Source organism: Somniosus microcephalus, chromosome 27, assembly GCF_052327205.1.
Source record: "Somniosus microcephalus isolate GS21.2 chromosome 27, FLI_Smic_1.0, whole genome shotgun sequence".
Lineage (NCBI taxonomy): Eukaryota > Metazoa > Chordata > Chondrichthyes > Squaliformes > Somniosidae > Somniosus > Somniosus microcephalus.
Window position 1 is genome coordinate 45,877,042 of NC_141013.1, and position 12,737 is coordinate 45,889,778.

Consider the following 12,737-nt stretch of genomic DNA (forward strand, 5'->3'; position numbering starts at 1 on the left):
TGGCGATTTATGTCCTCCATTGAGGTTGCCATCCTTTCCATGGCGGGACCTACATTCGCCATTGCGTGCACCACGGCATTGCTCATGTTTGAGATGGACTCCTCCATTCTCTGTATACTCGCAGTCACCGTGGTTGCAAACGGTGGTAAACCACTGTTATTGTTGCTCACCGTTGTTGTTGTTGTTGCACACTGTTGTATCTATGCATGCCTCAGCTGGCTCCGCCCCTGGCTCCACCCACACGCCCAGGTATAAAGGTGACTGCTCTGCAGCCCCCTGCCTTCTTGGAAACCAGTCAACCGCGAGAGGCATGCTCTGTTCTTTGTTAATAAAAGCCTTTTAGTTACTCTCCTAACTCTCCGCCTTTTATGAGTAATTAATAGCGCATCAATTTTATTAACAAAAACAAAATGTCGGCACCAAACGCTGAGCAGCAGGCGCTGCAGCAAATGACGGCACCAAACGCTGAGCAGCAGGCGCTGCTGCATGCCCTCAGACCAACATGCCTGGACCTAGACCCTTAAGAGACGGGTTTGTCTACCAAGTTCGTACAATGGCTGCGTTGCTTCGAAGCTTACCTGGAAGCCTCAGCCGTGACACTAGATGGAAACAAACTAAAAATCCTGGCCTCCAAGGTGGGCCACCAAGTCTACACGCTCATCCAGGACGCGACTACCTACACGGCGGCTATCGATCTGCTAAAAGGACAATACACACACCCGGTAAATACGGTTTATGCCAGACACCTCCTGAGATCCCGCAAACAGCAGTCCGGGGAATCGGTGGAGGCATTCCTACGGGCACTACAGATACTCGGCCGAGCCTGCGATTGTAAAGAGGTATCGGCCGCGACACACACGGAGGGACTTATCCGAGATGCTTTCGTTGCGGGCCTCAAGTCCGACTACTCCCGGCAGAGACTGTTGGAGAAGGGCGAAATCGACCTGAAGAAGGCAGTGTCCCTCGCGCTCTCGCTAGATGCGGCCCACCGGAATATGGACGCATTCTCCCCTAACCGCTCTGCACCGTGGACGCCGCAACCTTGGGTCATGGGACCGCCACCCCCGGCACCAACTGCTGCAGCGATGTCCAAGGGCCCGAAATGTTACTTTTGTGGCCAGGCAAAACACCCCAGGGCACGCTGCCCGGCGAAAAACGCTACCTGCTCTGGCTGCGGGAAGAAAGGACACTACGTCAGCGCCTGCAAAGGTAAAACCGCTAACGCCAGCAGCGCCGCGTGTGAACCGTGGGGGCAGCCATCTTGTCCGCCATCTTGGACACCTCCAGCCGCGTGGGGATCGGGATCATGGGCGCAGCCATTTTGTCCGCCATCTTGGACGCCTCCAACTCCAATCGCGGGTGACCCGGACTCAACCACCGCCTCGTCTGACGACCACAGCGACTCGCTCGACCATACGCTGGCCTCCGTGACGCTGGACCAATCTCTCCCTCACCAACTGTCCAAGTCCATGATGGACATTACGGTAAACGGCCGCGCCACTACCTGCCTTTTCGACAGCGGGAACACGGAGAGCTTTATCCACCCCGACACGGTGCGCAGTTACTCTCTCCCGGTCCTGCCAAAGCGCCATCGGATCTCTATGGCTTCCAAATCCCATTCAGCAGACGTCGGTGGCTACTGTGTAGTGACCCTTTCAGTAAGGGGCACAGAATACAAAAATTTTAAACTTCTTTTCCTGCCCCATCTCTGCGCTGCCGTTCTACTGGGGTTGGATTTTCAGTGCCACCTTAAAAGTGTCACATTAGCGTACGGCGGACCCCTCCCCCCACTCACAGTCTGCAGCCAGCAGCTTTTAAATCGCCCGCCGCGCACCATTTGCAGCCTCTCCACGCTTAAAGTCTCCCCCCCCCCTTGTTCGCTAACCTCACCCGCGACTGTAAGCCCATCGCTACCAAAAGCAGGCGGTACAATGCCGGGGATAGGAGCTTCATTAAATCCGAAGTAGCAAGACTCCTGAAGGAAGGGATTATTGAGGGTAGCACTAGCCCATGGCGAGCACAAGTGGTGGTAGTGAAGACTGGCGAAAAACAGCGCCTAGTTATTGACTACAGCCAGACGATCAATCGCTACACCCAGTTAGATGCATACCCACTCCCCCGCATATCTGACACGGTCAATCAGATAGCACAATACCGGGTGTTCTCGACGATTGATCTGAAGTCGGCATACCACCAGCTCCCCATTAGGGCTGAGGACCGCCAGTACACAGCTTTTGAAGCTGACGGTCGTCTCTACCACTTCCTCCGAGTCCCCTTCGGCGTCACCAACGGGGTTTCGGTCTTCCAAAGGGAGATGGACCGAATGGTTGACCAGAACGCGCTGCAGGCCACCTTCCCCTATCTAGATAACGTCACCATCTGCAGCCACGACCAGCAGGACCATGACGTTAACCTAGAGAAATTCCTCCGTACGGCCCAGCGGCTGAATCTAACATACAACAAGGACAAATGTATGTTTCGCACCACGCGCCTCGCCATTCTTGGCTGCGTAGTGGAGAACGGAGTCATCGGCCCCGACCCCGACAGAATGCGCCCCCTTATGGAGCTCCCCCTCCCCCACTGCCAAAAAGCACTGAAGAGATGCCTAGGGTTTTTCTCTTACTATGCTCAGTGGGTGCCCAACTATGCGGACAAAGCCAGACCCCTCATCAAGTCCACCTCCTTCCCCCTGACAGCAGAGGCATGTGCAGCCTTCACTCTCATAAAAAGAGATATTGCGAAGGCCACAATGCACGCAGTGGATGAGTCCATCCCTTTCCAAGTGGCGAGCGATGCATCCGACTTCGACCAAGCTGCAACCCTTAACCAGGCAGGGAGACCCGTGGCCTTTTTCTCAAGGACCCTCCAGGGCCCCGAGATTCGACACTCCTCTGTCGAAAAGGAGGCCCAGGCCATTGTGGAAGCGGTGCGACATTGGAGGCATTACCTGGCCGGAAAACGATTTACCCTGCTCACTGACCAGCGTTCAGTGGCTTTTATGTTTAATAATAAGCAGAGGGGCAAAATCAAGAACGACAAGATCTTGAGGTGGAGAATTGAACTCTCCACCTACAATTACGATATCTTGTACCGGCCCGGGAAACTCAATGAGCCCCCAGATGCCCTATCACGTGGTACATGCGCCAATGCACAGGTTGATAGACTGCAGACCCTCCACAATGACCTCTGCCACCCGGGGGTCACCAGGTTCTTCCATTTCATCAAATCCCGTAACCTGCCCTACTCCATCGAGGAGGTCAGGACCATGACCAGGAACTGCCAAATCTGTGCCGAGTGCAAACCGCATTTTTATAGGCCAGACAGAGCAAGCCTGATCAAGGCCACTCGCCCCTTCGAGCGCCTGAGCGTCGATTTTAAAGGGCCCCTCCCCTCCTCTGACCGCAACGTGTACTTCCTCAACATAATTGATGAGTACTCCCGTTTCCCGTTTGCCATCCCTTGCCCAGACATGACCAGTACCACGGTCATTAAATGTCTGAATGACCTTTTCGCCTTGTTCGGCTTCCCTAGCTATATCCATAGCGACCGGGGCTCATCCTTTATGAGCGACGAACTCCGTCAGTACCTGCTCACGAGAGGTATTGCTACAAGCAGAACCACCAGCTACAACCCCCGGGGGAACGGCCAGGTGGAAAGAGAGAACGCGACGGTTTGGAAGGCCGTCCTCTTAAACTTAAAATCTAAGGGCCTTCCGACCTCTCGCTGGCAGGAGGTCCTCCCTGCGGCACTCCACTCCATTTGGTCACTGCTTTGTACGGCCACCAATGCCACCCCCCATGAAAAAATGTTCACTTTCCCCAGGAAGTCCACATCGGGGACCTCGCTACCGACATGGCTGACGTCTCCAGGACCCGTCCTACTGCGGAAGCACGTGAGGTCCCATAAAACGGACCCCCTGGTCGAGAGGGTGAGCCTCCTCCACGCCAACCCCCAGTATGCTTACGTGGCGTACCCGGACGGGCGGGAGGACACAGTCTCCATACGAGACCTCGCACCTTCGGGTGCCCCTGAAACACTACCATTGCGGGAGGACACAGTCTCCATACGAGACCTCGCACCTTCGGGTGCCCCTGAAACACTACCATTGCCATCCACCACTACCCACAACCCAACCCCTGTAGACGGCATGCCGCAGCCCCAGGACCCGTCATTGACCACCCAACCACTCAATGAGACGCCAGATTCAACGTTGGATGCTGCGCCATCACCGCCGCCACCACGACGATCAGGACGGCATACAAGGCCACCTGATAGACTTACTTACACGAACCTTTACTACACTTCACCCCGCCGGACTCAAATTTAAACAAGGGGTGAATGTGGTAAACCAGTGTTATTGTTGCTCACCGTTGTTGTTGTTGTTGCACACTGTTGTATCTATGCATGCCTCAGCTGGCTCCGCCCCTGGCTCCACCCACAGGCCCAGGTATAAAGGTGACTGCTCTGCAGCCCCCTGCCTTCTTGGAAACCAGTCAACCACGAGAGGCATGCTCTGTTCTTTGTTAATAAAAGCCTTTTAGTTACTCTCCTAACTCTCTGTCTTTTATGAGTAATTAATAGCGCATCACAAATCTGGTCAGAGCCTCCTGCACTTGTTCCTGAAGCTCCAGCACCGCTCTCTTTCTGGATGGCCCCTGAGGCACAACGTCTACATGCAGCTGAGCAGAGCTAGGAGTGCCCTGCGGCCTCCGACGAGGCCTCTCCACTGCTGTCCCTGTCTCCACCATCTGATCTTGCTCACTCACAGAATCACAGAATCACAGAAACTCCACAGTGCAGATAGAGGCCATTTCGGCCCATCGAGCCTGCACCGACACATATCCCACCCGATCCCCGTAACCCCTACACAAACACATATCCCACCCCTATCCCCGTAACCCCACGTATTTAATCCCCCTAACACTAAGGGTCAATTTTATCATAGCCAATCAACCTAACCCGCACATCTTGCGTTGTGATACACCAGGTGACAACACTACTCTATCTCGCAAATGACCCACCGAGGTGTGCGTCTCAGCGCTGGTGCTGGGTGCGATCATTTCTGCTGATGCTGCTCCCTCAGAGGATGCAGCATCCTCTGAGGTGTACTCCTGCTTTTCCTCCTGGACAGTAGGGAGGGGGGCTCTTGATGGTCCTGTGGGAGAGTAAAGACATGAGTTAGGCATGTGATATGTAGATTGCAGACACATCCCATTGTGCACATGATGAGTGTTCAATTTCTATTGACATCAGATGCCATATGTATCACTCATGAAATCCAAATAAGATGGATGGAAAAGCATTCTGTCACCAAGTTGTTCAGCTGAGCCCATCTCTCCATCGCCCACTTCTAGCTGTTCCACTGATCCCACAATGTCCAGAGCAGCCTCCTCAGCATTGGTCAACTGTGATAAGGATGGTGGTCCTCTTCCTGTTCTCTCCCTCTCCCTCTTATTGTGGGCTCTCTTCCTGCAATGAGGGAACGAAGTGGAGTTTCAGTGAGAGTGATGGAATGAGTGTAAAGAATGGATTGGATCGATGTTTAGAGGGAGACTGTGAAGGAGTGGGGTGCCATTACAAAGTTCCCTCCTTTTGAGTTGTTAGTTGTTGTCAGTGCATAACCTTGAGGGGGTGTGAGGGGTGCATAGTAAGATGAGGAAGTGAATCTGTGCATAGAGAGAGAGGGATGGGGAATGGTGCAAGGGATGTCAGGTTGAGTTAGGATGTGCAGGAGTAGGGTTAGCAATGCAGAGTGATGGAGATGTGATGACAGGCACAGCAGAATTAAGGTAAGTGAGCATTTTTCCAGAACGCAGGAGATCATTGAACCTTTTCCTGCATTGGACCCAGGTGCGTCTATACACAGACCTGGCATTGACCTCCTCAGCTATTCGCAGCCAGGCTGCCATTGTCTGCTGAGGAGGTTTCCTTCTTCCATCACCTGGGTATAGGACCTCCTGACGTCCTCTGACTCCCTCCACAAGAACATGGAGGGAGTCTTCATTGAAGCGGGGAGCTGCCTTTTGTTTCTCTGCAGACATCGTGGTGAGAAGCAGCAGTCAGAAGCACCAGAAACCACCTGTGATCTAATGGGGGAAAAGGCCCCCTTATAAGAACCGGCTGCAAACGCGTCAGCACATCAGCTGGCCAGACCTGCACCTTGTGATCAGGGCGGGTGACACACACAGCGGGCTTAACCAGCCCAATTAACCAGAAATTGTCAGCAGGACCGGAACCCGCCGACTACCCACCTCCAGGTAGAAAATCACCGCCCTGGTGTCCATTATAACGTATGGAAAACTTTGCAGACAATTTGCACACAGCAATGTGATAATGACCAGCTAATCTGTTTTAGTGATGTTGATTGAGGGATAAATAGTACCCAGTTCACTAGGGAGAATTCCACCGCTCTTACTTTGAATAGTGCCATGGGATCTTTTACATCCACCTAAGAGGATTTAACATTTCATCTGAAAGACAGTGGGCTCGAATTTCCAAGCCCCGTGGAGGCGGGTTTGGAGGCGGGAGTGGTGGGAAAATTGCAGAATCGGGGGGCAGGAACCCATCCCGCCCCCAACCCGCCTCTGTGCCAATGTCCCAGGAGGCGGGTATCCGACCTGTGCTGGGAGCCGCCTCCCCGAGGCGGGAAGGGGGATTAGTGCCAATTACTTGCCTGTTAACAGGTAGTTAGCAGGCAGTTTTTTGCCTAATCCCTATTTTTAGCCCTGAAGTGTGGGCTTCCCAATGGCTCCGAACCATGCCAAGTTAGCGAGGTGGACCGTCGGTCTGATGGGTTGGAGGTGTCGAGATGTCCGTTGTGCCGGTGAGTGATGGGTGCATGTGCGCAGAGGTAAGTGTAAAGTGTTTTAATAAGTTTTACTTACTTTTACTTTCTCCTGCAGGCTTCCTTCCTTCAGTTCTCGGGAGTCCCTCAGTTCACCGGCACAGAAAGCAGAATGGCCGCTGAACTGTCAAAAGCTGCAGCATTATGCTTTCTGGTCTGGAGAGATCTCTAACTGAGTCTGAGTAGAAGGACTCAAGTTAGAAGACAGATTGTCAGTGTTTGACAGCTTCACAGAGCTGTCGAACGTTGATTTTTCATCTGTCAAAAGCTCTTGCCTGCACTTCAGGGCCTGCCATCTGTTCTTCTGCCAAACCAACATCGTCGACTCCCAGGTGTACTGCGTGGACCGGGGCGTGGGAGAGACAATCCGCCACCAGGTTGTCCTTGCCAGACACATGGGCCTAGAAATTCAGTGGCCTGCGCCACCAGTTTGCGCCCAAAGAGGGCACTCAGTGTCTTTTGCGCCACTGGCCACACCTACCACGATATTTAGCGGGGCGCTAATGGCGGCGTTAGCCTGTAGGGCTGCGCCGCCACCGATGACGTCATCGGTGTGCGCAGCGCCCCGCTATCGCCCCGATGGCCATATTTGGTCGCGCCCGCCTCTTCAGCGCCGGCCGCAAATAGCGACCGGTACACAGGGGCCTACCTGTGGCGGTAGTGGCGCTAGTTAAGGTGGAGGTGCGGCCGGCCGCTTTTTCGGCGCCCGCCTGCCCGCACCTCCGTCCCCGGCCTCCTACACCACCCCCTCCGCGGCATTGCCGGCTGTTTCCCGAGAGCCCGGCACTTCTCCTTGGTGCCGGGCTCATTTGCCGGCACTCGCGAGCGGGGATCGCGCTGTTGCAGGCACCTCCCCCTTAACAGTGGGAGGAAGGCCTGCAGTACCGCAGCCTGCCGTGCCGCAGCGTGTGGCGCTGCGGCCCTTAGCGCGCCGATATTCAGTTTCAGCGCCCCAAGCGGGGCGCGGGAAGCCTCGTTTAACGGCCCGCTTCCATTTGGGGCGCAGAAACTGAATATCCCGATGGCGCAAGTGGCTCCGCACGCAGCGGTAATTCCGGCGCCCAGGCGAGCTTGGCGCCCCAAACTGAATTTTTAGCCCATGTTGTATGTCTGTTGTAAATTCTGATATGAACGTAAGATGACGTTGTTGCCGAGCCAGCCATGGTTCCGCTGTCTTGGCCATGGCAAACATAAGTGGCTTGTGGTCTACAAAAGCCGTGAATGGGCGTCCTTCCAGTAAGAAGCGAAAATGGCGGATGGCCAGGAAAAGTGCCAACAACTTTTGCTGCACGGTGGCATAGTGGTTAGCACTGTTGCCTCACAGCGCCAGGGACCCGGGTTCGAATCCGGCCTCGGGTGACTGTCTGTGTGGAGTTTGCACATTCTCCCCGTGTTTGCGTGGGTTTCCTCCGGGTGCTCCGGTTTCCTCCCACAGTCCAAAGATGTGCGGGTTAGGTTGATTGGCTATGATAAATTGACCCTTAGTGTTAGGGGGATTAAATACGTGGGGTTACAGGGTTAGGGTGGGACATGTGTTGGTGTAGGGGTTACGGGGATCAGGTGGGATATGTGTCGGTGCAGGCTCGATGGGCCGAAATGGCCTCTATTTGCACTGTGGGGTTTCTGTGATTTCTGTGAACTCCCTATCAAAGGTACTGTATTTGCGTTCATTTTTTCACAATTGGCGGCTGAAGAAAGCCAGTGGTTGCCACGTGCCATTGACCAATTGCTCCTGCACTGCCCCGATGGCATAGTCAGATGCATCTGTGGTAAGAGCGATAGTTGCACCTGGAAGAGGATGTGCTAACATGGTCGCATCAGCCAAAGCGTCCTCAGTGTTGAGGAACGCCTGGTCCATCTGGGGTGTCCAGCCGATGGAGTCTTTACCCGATTTACCTTTTAGAGCCTCGTACAACGGTTGCATTAAGTAATGTGCTCTTTCTTGCTGGTACTGGCGATGAGGATGTCATCGAGGTAGACGAAGATGAATGGCATATCGCGCAACACAGAATCCATGAGACGCTGGAAGGCTTGCGCTGCATTCTTCAACCCAAATGGCATACGAAGGAACTCAAAGAGCCCGAAAGGCGTGATGACAGCGGTTTTGGGGACGTCCTGAGGATGAATGGGCACTTGATGATACCCCCGGACAAGGCCTACTTTGGAAAAGATGGAATTCCCTGCCAGGTGGGCCGAAAAATCCTGTATGTGAGGAATCGGGTACCGATCTGGAGTAGTAGCTTCATTCAAGCGTCTGTAGTCGCTGCATGGTCGCCATTCACCGCCTGGTTTAGGAACGATGTGTAATGGTGAAGACCAAGGACTATTCGATCATCGAATAATTCCCAGGCGCTCCATGGTATGGAACTCCGCCTTTGCGGCTGCGAGTTTACCGGGTTCCAGCCTTTGAGCCCATGCATAAACTGGGGATCCTGTCGTGGTAATGTGGTGCGCCACACCGTGCCTCGCGACTGAAGAAGAAAAAGTGGGCCTGGTGAACTCCAGAAACTCACCGAGAAGACGAGAGAACTCATCTGGAGATGGGACTGCACAGGCAACTGACCAAGACACTGCAGTGGCAGGGGACAGAATGAAAGGTGGCTGCGTTGATTAACCGGCAGTGCCGGACGTCGACAAGAAACCCATTGGCGCCAAAAAAATCTGCCCCCAGGATGGCCTGTGAGACTTTCGCCGTGATGAACTCCCAAACGAAATGCTGGCCGCCAAAACGCAACTGGACCCTACACTTTCCGAACGTGCGGATGGCTGCACCATTGGCTGCCTCGAGGGAGGGACCGTGACCGCCGGATTGAAGATCGAGCTTCGACGTTGGTAGGATACTGCATTGGGAGCCAGTATCACAGAGAAAACGTCGACCTGACGGGGAGTTTGTGATATAAAGGAGTTTCCCTGCGGAACCAACGGCCATCATAACTCCGGCGTGTCCCTCAGGCCCTGTCACCCTTCTCAGAAACCGTTGGTTTCAGGTAGGTTTTTTTCGGGGGAAAAACTGCAGGGAGGACGGTAGCATCGGACTTTCGCGCCAAAACGAGCGTGGTATGCACACCAGCCTGCTGGCGGAGGAGTCGGCTTCGCTCTTGTGGGGGATGGGCGCCTCGTGGCCGCACAACATTGTTGTGTGACGGTGAAAATTTTATCCGCTTCTGCAGCGAGTTCAGCACAGTCCATGATCGCAGAATTGGCCAAGGCCGCCTGTACGGGCTCTGGCAACTGGCAGAGAAACAACTCCCGGAACAGAAAACATTCCGATTCCAAGCCCAAGAGCGTGAGCATCTGGCTCATGAGCTCTGATGGCTTTGAGTCCCCGAGGCCGGGCATGGAGATAGTTCTGCGAGCGCGCTCCGACTTGGACAGACCGAAAACCTGCAGTAACTGTGTTTTTAAAGCTTCGTACTTGCCATCGTCCGGAGGACTCCCAAGGAGGCTGATGACCCGCGAGGCCGTGGCGCTGTCGAGGGCGGAGACCATATAATAATAACGGGTCGAATCCGCTACTACTCCCCGGATTGGAAATTGGGCTTCCGCCTGGAAAAGACACGCGGCTGGTTGTTGCTCCCAAAATTGCGGCAGTTTGAGGGTGACGGTGTTCGTGTCCATGACGTAACTTCAACGAAAATTGTTCAAAGAAATCGGGGTCACCAATGTAGGAACGGAGGTTCCTAGCTGAAGAATTGAGATTGACGCAGAGAATCAAAAACAATAAAATTTAATGAACAAACGAAGTTCAACAGTAAATTGCTGGATACAATGCAAATAGGTCTGGTCTGGTTGAAAGCCTCTCTAGAATTGCTAGAAGGTTCCGAGCACTGACGTCATGACGTCATCATGTTCTTCCCGCCATTGGGGGATCATGTGACGGGTGGCATGATGTCATCACGCGGAGTAAAGGAAAAGAAGCCATAGTACAGTTAACAGATACATTAAAGGTGCAGCCCCCGGTTGCACTACATTGCTGTTAAAGGAATTATAAACAATTGTCCTGAATCCCCTGCTGGCTCCGCCACAGTATCATACAAATCAATTCCGCCACTCTGCACAGCCATTCCGCCACCACACTTTAACATCATTGTACTTTAAAAATTGATTGTAAAATACTATCTTTAAATTCCTTTCTGAATAAAACATCCACACAGCCTTATAATGATCTTTTAGCGAGAATCGGCGGGAATCGCGGGCTGAGCGGCTGTATAAAGGCTCCCGAGACCCAGGTAAGGCCTCAGTGCGAGAATCGGCGGGAATCGCGGGCTGAGCGGCTGTATAAAGGCTCCCGAGACCCAGGTAAGGCCTCAGTGCGAGAATCGGCGGGAATCGCGGGCTGAGCGGCTGTATAAACTCCCGAGACCCAGGTAAGGCCTCAGTGCGAGAATCGGTGGGAATCGCGGGCTGAGCGGCTGTATAAAGGCTCCCGAGACCCAGGTAAGGCCTCAGTGTGAGAATCGGCGGGAATCGCGGGCTGAGCGGCTGTATAAACTCCAGAGACCCAGGTAAGGCCTCAGTGCGAGAATCAGTGGGAATCGCGGGCTGAGCGGCTGTATAAAGGCTCCCGAGACCCAGGTAAGGCCTCAGTGCGAGAATTGGCGGGAATCGCGGGCTGAGCGGCTGTATAAACTCCCGAGTACCAGGTAAGGCCTACCAATCTCTAATCTTGGAACTCAGAGGGAAGGAGAGAGGTAAAAAGTAATCCAAGTGTGACGTCACCAGAAAGTGGGTAAATGATTGGTTGGTGAGTATTTATCTCTTTTTTAAGCTTAAACTCTGTGGTTTATAGTTTCTAAAGTGCGATATTCATCATCCAGAATCGGGGCAGAGGGTATTTAAGAATAATATTAATAAATTTAATTAATTACATAGAATGGGAGATCAGGTGATGTGTTGCTGCTGCAATATGTGGGAGCTGGTGGAGACCATTGATGCTCACGGCAATCACATTTGCAGTAAGTGTTGGCTGCTCGAGGAATTCCGGCTCCGTGTTGAAGAGCTGGAGTCCGAGCTTCAAACACTGAGACACATCAGGGAGGGGGAGAGTTACCTGGACTCTGTGTATCAGGAGGCAGTCACACTAAATTAGATTAATTAATTCAGATGTAGTCTGTGGCCAGGGTCAGGATGGTGTGACTAGAAGTGAGGCAGGTACGGGGATCCAGGAGGTAGTGTTGGAGGAGCCGCAGCCCTTGCTCTTGTCCAACAGGTTTGAGGCTCTTACTCCCTGTGAGGATGGGAACGGGGACTGCGGGGAGGATGAGCAACCCAGCCACAGCACCGTGGAGCGGGGGGCCATTCAAGTGGGGGGAGATAAAAGAAATGTTGTAGTGGTAGGGGATAGTATCGTTAGGGGTATAGATAGAGTTCTTTGCAGCCGAGAGCGAGAGTCCTGAAGGCTGTGTTGCCTGCCCAGTGCCAGGGTTAAGGACATCTCCTCTGGGCTGGAGAGAAACTTGGAGTGGGAGGGGGAGGATCCACTTGTCGTGGTCCATGTTGGTACCAGCGACATAGATAGGACAAGGAAGGAGGTTCTGCTGAGGGAGTTTGAGCAGCTAGGGGCCAAATTAAAAAGCAGAACCACAAGGGTAATAATCTCTGGATTACTACCTGAGCCACGTACAAATTTGGCTAGGGTAAATAAAATTAGAGAGTTAAATGCATGGCTCAAAGACTGGTGTGGGAGAAATGGGTTTTGCTTCCTGGGACACTGGCATCAGTACTGGGACAGGAGAGAGCTGTTCCGTTGGGATGGACTTCACTTGGCCAGTGCTGGGACTAGAGTCCTGGTGCATCGAATAACTAGGGCTGTAGAGAGGGCTTCAAACTAATTAGTGGGGGGGGAGGTTTTAAGAGAGCGAAAAATAAAAATGACAGCGGAGAAGGCAATAGA